At 47.7% G+C, this 8,795-nt stretch overlaps 1 long non-coding RNA gene across 1 annotated transcript; it reads left to right on the top strand.

Annotated features, from left to right (window-relative positions):
- The first annotated feature begins 924 nt into the window (after positions 1-924).
- Positions 925-5,030, top strand: LOC146754969 (uncharacterized). Its single transcript, XR_014938482.1, has 3 exons — positions 925-1,140; positions 1,888-1,931; positions 4,532-5,030. It is a non-coding gene; the product is annotated as an uncharacterized LOC146754969 (long non-coding RNA).
- The last annotated feature ends 3,765 nt before the right edge of the window (positions 5,031-8,795 follow it).

The raw sequence follows: 8,795 nt of genomic DNA, 5'->3' as shown, positions 1-8,795 counted from the left end.
ACAAGATGCAGAAAGCCACGCTGGCGTCTATCCTGTTCTGTGCTGGCTGTACATGGAAATCTTGGGGTTTTCCAGATTTCAGGGCCATGTGCCTGAAACCAATTGTGCTTCTCCTGTAAGCAGAGCTGTTGGTCAGACTTGCTGGCGCTAGAAATTAAAGGTGGCAGTGAGCTGAGGCCGAGGAGGTGTTAATGTAAGAGTCAGGGATGCTTTTGAGCTTCCCTTATAACTGTACGGTTCCTCAGAAAGCAGTTACGCCTGCCAGCTCCTTTCCTGTCCGGCTGTGGAGCCTTTGCTCACATGCTCCGAATCTTGCTTGAAATCATTGAGAGGAATGTAGCCAGCAGGACTTGAGGGCTGAGCTGTAGGAATGGAAGCATCCTCTGCTGTTTGAAACAGAGGGTGTTTCTAGGCTGTGTTTCAGCAGAAAGCAGGCAGTGGCGGGAACAGGCAACTATTGGCAAGGGCTCGGTGCAGCTCTTCCCTCATCCTGCACCACGACTGACAGCATGCTCTGTTTTCTCTCCAGACTGAGTTCTCCCAGTAAGAGGGCAGAGTCACCAGCTGGCAGTTGGCGTTCCTGCTTCTGCCTGGGCAAACCATCCCCTGTGGCCAAACACCAACTGCAGAGCAGTGCCAGGGAGCCCTCTGAAGCAGAAGTCGTGGTCCTGGCAGGTAAGGGTGCAAATCCAGCTTTCAAAACACTGCTTGTCAGCAACACAGGTAGAATTCATGCTTTCAGTGGGCTTGTACCTCCTTCTGGCATTCAAGCCCGTGCCTGACATCTTTGGTTGACTCCTGTCTTTCCCAGATGAGTCTCACAAGCTGCTTGAAACCTGCTTGACAGGCAGCACCAAGCCTTTGCCTCCTTGGACAGTGAAAGTTTGACGCTAAATGCTGTGTATCTACTCTTTCCAGGTGAATCGATCCCTTGCCAATACAGGAACCCACCAGCAAGTTGCAATGATGCACGTTGTGCTTCCATCAATGGATTGCAGTTAGGATGCATGAGTCACTGCAGTTCCAAGGACAGCCTTCCACGCGACAGCAATGATGGAGAGAAGGATGTTTGACCTATTCAGTTTTGGGCCCCTCCCTGCAAGAAAACCTTGCGGTTCTGGAACGTCTTCAGCTACGAAGGTAGTGAGGGGTCTGGAGCACAAACCTTACGAGGAGCTGCTGAGGGAACTAGGATTGTTCAGCTTGGAAAAGAGCAGGCTCAGGGGAGACCTTAACTCTCTATAACGTCCTGAAGGGAGGTTGTAGTGAGCTGGGGTTTGGCCTCTTCTCTCGTGCGATCAGTTATAGATCTAGAGGGAATGGTTTTAAGCTGTGCCAGGAAAGATTCAGGCTGGACATTAGGAAATATTACTTCCCCTAAAGGGTATTCAGGCATTGGATAGCACTGCCCAGGGAGGTGGTGGAGTCACCGACCATGGGAGTGCTCAAGAAACGTTTGGATGTTGTGTTGAGAGGTATGATTTATCCGGGAAGTATTGGTAATGGTTGGACCAGATGATTTTGTAGGTCTTCTCCAACCTTGATAATTCTGTGATTCTGAGCTGAGAAACTTTTCTTGCTCAAGTCCAGCTTCCAAGCTTAACCACCTACAATGAAGTTGATGTCGTTTTTCTGGTAGCCCTCAAGACAGTGTCCGCATTTACCCAAAATCAGGAGGTAACCAGCTGCAGTGAAGTGAGCGATTTCAGTGCCTATTTCTGATGGTGGCAATGAGTTCAGAGGTCACACTTAATTGACGGTGCCTGTTTCCATTCTGACAAAGGATGTAGTTGCAGCTGACTTCCCGAGGCTGCCATACGTGGTGGTGACGCAGCCTTGGGCTTCTGCGTTTGCATGACTCCCACCTTTCCTTTCTGTGTCTTGCAGGTCAGCTGGTGCTGGAAGCGGCCGGTATCTGAGTAGGAATGAAGGTGAGTGCAGGAGCAGCTGCTGAGGGGAGGAAGGAAGTCCATGCTAATGAGCTCTGAAGCATCTGCAGGTCCAGTACGAAAGGAGGCAGCAGTGATGCAGGGGGCTCCCCAGCAGGAAGCTGTCTGATCCAAATGCTTACTGAGAGTTTGGAAGCCCAAGCCCTTATGGTCTCTGTAAGGGTGGCTAGTAAAAAGATGTTAACCAAGATGGTGGTAAATAGTCAAAGATTATTAGCAAAGGAAAACTCACCAATGTTGGTGCCTTGACCAGAAAGCTGAGGCAGTCTCAACTGGGGAGCAGTCTCCAAGAGATTCTGCCTTAGTGTTGGTCAGCCTTTAAATGAGGTGAGGTCTCAGAAGAGGTGTAGTCGAGGTCCACCCCTTCTGGGAGCACAGCTAGATTACTCTCACCTGTGCTCCCGCAGCTGGCCCAACACTTGCCTCAGCTGATTAATCAGAGGTTCAAGCTGTGATTTCCCATACAGTCTCTAAGCTGAAGGCAGCATCTCCTTGATCTGATGGTGGTGTGCCTGAGTAAGGGAGTGATCCAAGCTGGATGCAGAAGAGTCATCTTGATTTCTCTCCTATTTTACTTCAGATGACACCTATTGGGTGTTGGTTTCTTAAAATTTGGATCTAGGAGGTGGCCTCTCCCTTTGCTTCTGGTGAAAGCACAGTAGTGCAGCAGGAGTAGAAGACAAAGAGGTTTTCTTGGTGACAGCAACACCAATTATTTGATTCAAATGTAGAACTGTGATGAAGATGGTGAAGAACAGATCCGCCTCAAAGACATGCTTGATCACATAAGGAATGAGCATGTGATCCAAGACAGTCAGCGTGGCTTTAGCAGGGGAAGGCCATGCGTAACCAATCTGGTGCTCTTCTATGATGGAGTGACGGCATTTGTGGACAAAAGGAAGGAAACTGATGTCATTGACCTGGACTTGAGCAAGATCTTTTACATGGCCCTCCACCACATCCTTATCTCTAAACTGGAGGGATGTGGATTTGACAGGTGGACCACCTGGTGGATAAGGGATTGGTTGAAAGGCCACAGAGAGAGGGTGGTGATTCATGGTTCGATGTCCAGGTGGAGGCCAATAACAAGTGGTGTCATCCAGGAGTCTGTCTTGGGACCAGTGCTTTTTTACATGGTTATCAGTGACACCAATGATGCAATGGAGTGCACCCTCTGCTGTTTGCTGAGTGGTGCGGCTGATGCAGTGGAAGGAAGGGATGCCATTCAGAGGGAGCTCAACCGAGAGGTTGGCCTAGGTGAATCTAATGAGGTTGAACACAGCAAAGTGCAAGGTTTTGCACTTGGGCTGGAGGAATCCCAGGCATCTGTACAGCCTGGGAGGAGCAGTCCTTAAGAGAAGCCCCGCAGAGAAGGACCTGGGGGTCCTGGTGGATGAAAAACAGAACGTGAGCCATCAGCGTGCTCTTGCAGCTCAGAGAGCAAATGGTCCCCTGGGCTCCATCAGAAGAGGGGATGGCCAGCAGGGACAGGGAGGCGATTGATCTTCATGATCCTTGAGGTCCCTTCCAGCCCGGGCCATTCTATGATTCTGTGATTACACTCGCTGTCAGAAATAACGGCAGCTGTACAGAAGCTTGTTTTTTCTTTCTTTTTCTGGCTTTGAAAGAGAAGGGGTGGAGCAAGGGGAGACCCACTGGTCATTTGTCACCTCATGAACAGGATGGATTCTGCATTGACTGTGAAAAACCTGGGCTAGTAGCATGGGCATGTTTCAGGCTGGACTCTTCTTTTGCTGCTTGGTTTCCTTTTGGCTACAGGGAGACAGCTGTCTAAAGGTGTGTTTTCAAACCCACTCTCCAAAACCATGTTTCATTGTTGCAGGTGGTTCAATGAGCTCTTGCAGTGCAGATGCTGTAGTTTGCTGTAGAATCTGAATGGTTTCTGTTCCTAGGGGAGGACTGGGAGGAGGTAGTGAGAAGAGAATTCAATGCCTAAGGGGAGGGGAGATCGGGGATTGGTGGGAGAGGGAGTCAATAGGAGGGAGAGAGGAGTTGGGCGCAGGGTGATGGTAACACCCCTTTGTGATGTCATAATGCCCCTTTGTGACGTCATAATGCTTCTTTGTGATGTCATAATGCCCTTTGTGATGTCATAATGCTCCTTTCTGACATCACAATGCCCCTTTCTGACGTCACGATGCCCCTTTGTGATGTCATAATGCCTCTTTGTGACGTCATAACGATCCTTTGTGACGTCATGATGCCCCTTTGTGATGCCATAATGCCCTTTGTGACGTCATAATGCTTATTTGTGATGTCATAATGCCCCTTTTTGACATTATAGTGCCCCTTTGTGACATCATAATGCTTATTTGTGACGTCATAATGCTTATTTGTGACATCATATCACCCCTTTGTGATGTCATACTGCCCCATATGAAGTCCAGGCAGAGTCAAAACTTATGGACCTGCACGAGGATCACTTTCAAGACAGTGGCTCTGTTGCTTCAAGCTTATTTGCTTCGTCCTGCCACCACTCTGTTACCAAGTATCAACAACCTCTTGCATGATTCAACTTGCAAACGTTTGACACTAACCCTTGTGTTTCTGTGCCTTCCTAGATAATTCGAGCCTTTGTCAACCCCAAAGATCCAAACCAAGTAGTGATGTGCAGTGTGTTTCCATCAATGGAGAGTTCTTATTAAGCACAAATCGCTGCAATTCGGGTGACAGCCTTCCACATGGTAACAGTGATGGACACAAGGGGCTCATCCACGTTCATGCTCTCATATCTCCTGGCTCTGCTGAAGCTCCTGACCTGAGCCTGCCAGACACAGCAGTCACCTGCCTGGATTGTGACCCAGCGCCTTTGCAGTGCTGCCCATCCCAAGCACAGCCCGAGTGCCCCAACAGCAGCACCACCATGCAGGAGCAGGGCAGCATCAGTGAGGTGAAGCTGAGCATCTTAGATGGGGACTTAGAGTCAGGCTGCCAGTCCCAGGCACCAGGCAGCAGCACCAGCTCTGAGCCACTCTCATCTTGACAAGAGGAGTCCCATCTTCACCCTTGACCTCTCAAGCCCTCCTGTCTTTTATTGAATAAAGTCACTCTCATGCTCAATCATCGCCTTGGCTGCATTCCGAGTCTTCATTCACAGGGATTGGGATGAATGCAACAAACAGCAAGGCAGCTCAGCTTGCAATGCTATGGCTGTGGGGTTCGTGCAGGCAGAGCTCTGGGTTCCCATTTTGCCTGGCTTTGGGATGTCAGCAGCAAGATCTCTACCATTTTGTATGGCAGCAAATAATCTCTAGCATCCAGGTTGCTGCTCATGATAATCCCAGTCTTCCTGGCTGTCGCTTTGTGATACCTCTTAAAGCCTTTTGATACTCTTTGATGCCTTGGCTGCTCCCTAACACCTCTGTCCTCCTGCCATGTTAACTCATATCTCCCACTTTGAAGCTGGCTTTGCAGATCATCTCCAGCCCTGTCATCATCACGCTGCAGCAGGAGGTGCTCACCTGGCCCAGTGTCTGGCAGTGCTGCTTGTTCTGCAGATGAGCAGCTGCCTCCTCATCTCTTCAGCTACAGTAGTTTTTCTCAGGGCAGTTAGATGCAGTCACGCTCCTCTGGATTTGGTGTGTTAAATCCATGCTGCATGGCAGCAGTCAGTGCAATACAAAGGTGTTCTGTGTGCCACAGCATTTCTCCAGGGGCTGCCAAAGGTAGAAGCACAACACAGCACCATCCTTCTGACAGTAATGTCTGTGAGTGTTAGACATATGAGCACTGCATCATCCCCAGCGTGTCAGTGCTTTTCCACACCAACCTGACTCTCACACTCTGCACTGAATGTAACTCTGCTCTTGTGGAGACAAATGCTTTCTGTCACATCCTCCATCCCTGCAACCATTTGCCGGTAGGCAGCTCTTGCAGAAGAATCAAGCAGCAGAACCTTTTGCTCACCCTACAGCATGCAAATGCTATGAAAGCAGAAATAACCTGGCGTGCTCTGGGTCTGCAAGGCTGCACAGATGGGAGAGGTAGATTGTGTTTTTGCAGTGGAAGTTTCCAGTATTTTCAGTACATAGTGTAGGCCCTAACTGAATGTATAACCCTCTTGTAAAACAGCTGTATAAGTAGTTTTTCCACCAAGAAAGTTGCTGAACAGAGTTAAGTTCAGACTGGGGGCATTCTGACATGGGTAGAATTGAGACAAGCACAAGATAAATACGCAGGGTGGGTAGAGCCCAGCACAGGACAGAATGAATGTACTGACTGTTGGAAACATTGCCCTTCTCTGTCCGCAGAAAAGTACAAGGCAGACCTAAAAACAAGAGGTTGGTAACTGACCTATATATTAGGTCAATTCAATTTCAATATATGGAAAGGAATCCTAGCAACAATCTGGAGGACTATGGCACAAGGCCATATTATATCAGGCTCTAGCAAATTTACAGGCAGTCACTGCACGAAGAGGTTGATTTGAGTTGCACATTATATGATTCCCACAAAGATTAATGAAATCTGAAGCTTTCAATATATTTTTTTTTTATTCTTTTTTCATTTCATTTTTTAAACACCTGACCCAGACCCCAACCCTCACAGGAGCTGTAAAGATAACAGCATTAACCAGCAATTTAACTCTAATCCTAACCCTTACCCTGATTCTAAAATCGTCTCTAACTCCAAATGTAACAACAAAAATGATGCTAGAAGTTTGTAGCAAAAGGAACCTTAACCCTGATCATAATCCAAAAAACAATCATTAAGGTAACAATAATCTTTACCTTAAGAGTAATATTAATCAGAGCCCAGATGATGCCTGCATCCAATCAGAAGCATGCTTTGCATTATTTAAGAGTTGTATTTTTTCCAATGAACTCTCTCTATTATCACTTTTATAAAGTAACAGAGTCTGTTATTTTTCTCCTGACACTGTGCCTTACTCCTGACATCCCCTGGAAATGACCCAGATAGGGCACCATCAAAGTAATGCTAATAGTAATGTCAATCCTAAGGGTATCTCTAGCCTCAGTGTTAATGGGACGCTAACAACAATCCCAACAGCCTTAAACATTCTGGTGGTGTGAAAGAGGTGCTGCCTTGCACATGCTGGGCAGTCCCATTGCCTGTTAAATGCAGGCGGCAGCGTAGAAACATGATGCCCGTGGTCAGAATGCCCTGTGGCAGATCCTGGCACCGGAGAACTGACCGGAGAACCATGAGAGAACTGACAACAAATCACGCGACATCAGAACCGACCCAGTGGTTATTTACAAGCCTTGGGTGACCCAGACAGGATCTCAGAGTGGTGAATGTAGGTACAGAAGTTGTTACTACTCTGTTTTCTTCTAAAAGCTGCTCAGCTGCTTTGCGTTTCAGACCATCCCTGGCTTCACTGTGTGCATCTGTCCAATTGATACCAGGTGTTTTTTCATCTCGGAAGTTGGGGGGGGCGGGGGAGAGGGGAAACAGACATCAATTCAATTACTCATTTATTTATTGACAGACATTCACGTTTGCTACGTTTGGAGAAGATTTATTTGTTTGCTGTGGTTTGATTTTTTCTTTTTTTCTTTTCCCACTCCTCCTCCCCCCCCCACCCCCCCCCTTTTTTTTTTAAATTAACCTTTGTGTTCTTCCCCTATAAAGAGAACGGATCCCCAGGGTCTGTCCCACAGACGTTCTTTCCGTGGTCTCTGCTGCCACCTGCTGGCCAATACACGGAACTGCCACTGTTGGGCGTTTGGTGCCGCAGGAAGCACAACGCAGATCTGAGTTCTGACCGGTCTACGCAGCAAATCCGCCAATCTTTATTGCGATAAGCCCTCCACATGGCATCGCGCATGCACTCGAACACGCAGCAGGCATAGATTTCTCCTAACTCCTTGAGGAGCAGGCAAGCAGAACAACTGAGCGCACCACTGCTTGTGATTGGGCCACCCCCATCATAGAGATGTGTGTTAGATCTTTTACCCACCCCTGGACTGGCCTTGTTGTTTAACAATAACCTCTGAAATCTGAGTTACTGGATCTACCACCTGTAGTGTAGAATAGGTAGCCAATAAATGCTTTTCAACTGTGATGTATCTTTATTCTGCTCCATGCCAAACCTGTGACCAAAACCTCATAGGGGTTCACAAAGAACTCTGGCTCTGCCAGAGCCCCCATCCAGACCCTTCTTGAGTTACATTCACATCTAGTTTGGCTGAAAAGGTTGGACTATAAATACTCAGTGCTTGGGCCTGTTTAACAGATATTTTTTCCTGATTATGCTGTCCATCGATCTTTTTAAACTGAACTCCTGCTCTAATCTGGTCTTTAAACATTTGTTGTCTCAAGACCCTAATGGGTCCAGGCTGGATTACCTTAGGGGCTGGACGCCTAAGTCATGGCAGCAGATGGTTCTCTGACCTTTCCACCACCATTCAGAGCCTGCATCTGGCCATAGGCACTCTTGTCTCCCCATCAATTGGGCAGCCTGTTGTATTACAGCACCTGAGGGCCACTGGGGGGTTCAGTATGGATAACATAGACCCATACTGATGTAAAGGTGATGGCTGTAGGATGAGATCCCTCGTTCCTGATGAAAAATTTATTGACTGGGCTCTCAAAATCATCTTCATAGATTGCCTCTTTCATGCCTAATTCTCTAATATAATTTTGTTAGTCCTCCATAGAGGACCACAGGCTGATATTTAATGGTATGTCATTCTTATTTGGCAATGTTATATGACACACAGCCATAAATCATTCACTGATCAAATGGCTATCCTCATTATGTTGGACAGAGCATACAGTCTTTGCCTGAGGGCAGGGTGAGTAGTAATGGATGTCAGTTTTGAAATTTCCAGTCCATTCACCACAGCGCTTTCTGCCTCC

This window comes from Coturnix japonica, chromosome 37 (assembly GCF_054131305.1).
Source record: "Coturnix japonica strain WE chromosome 37, WE-NBRP24, whole genome shotgun sequence".
In the NCBI taxonomy this organism is placed as follows: Eukaryota; Metazoa; Chordata; class Aves; order Galliformes; family Phasianidae; genus Coturnix; species Coturnix japonica.
The sequence above is the reverse complement of the archived record's forward strand: the minus strand, read 5'-3'. Positions and strand labels throughout refer to the sequence as shown.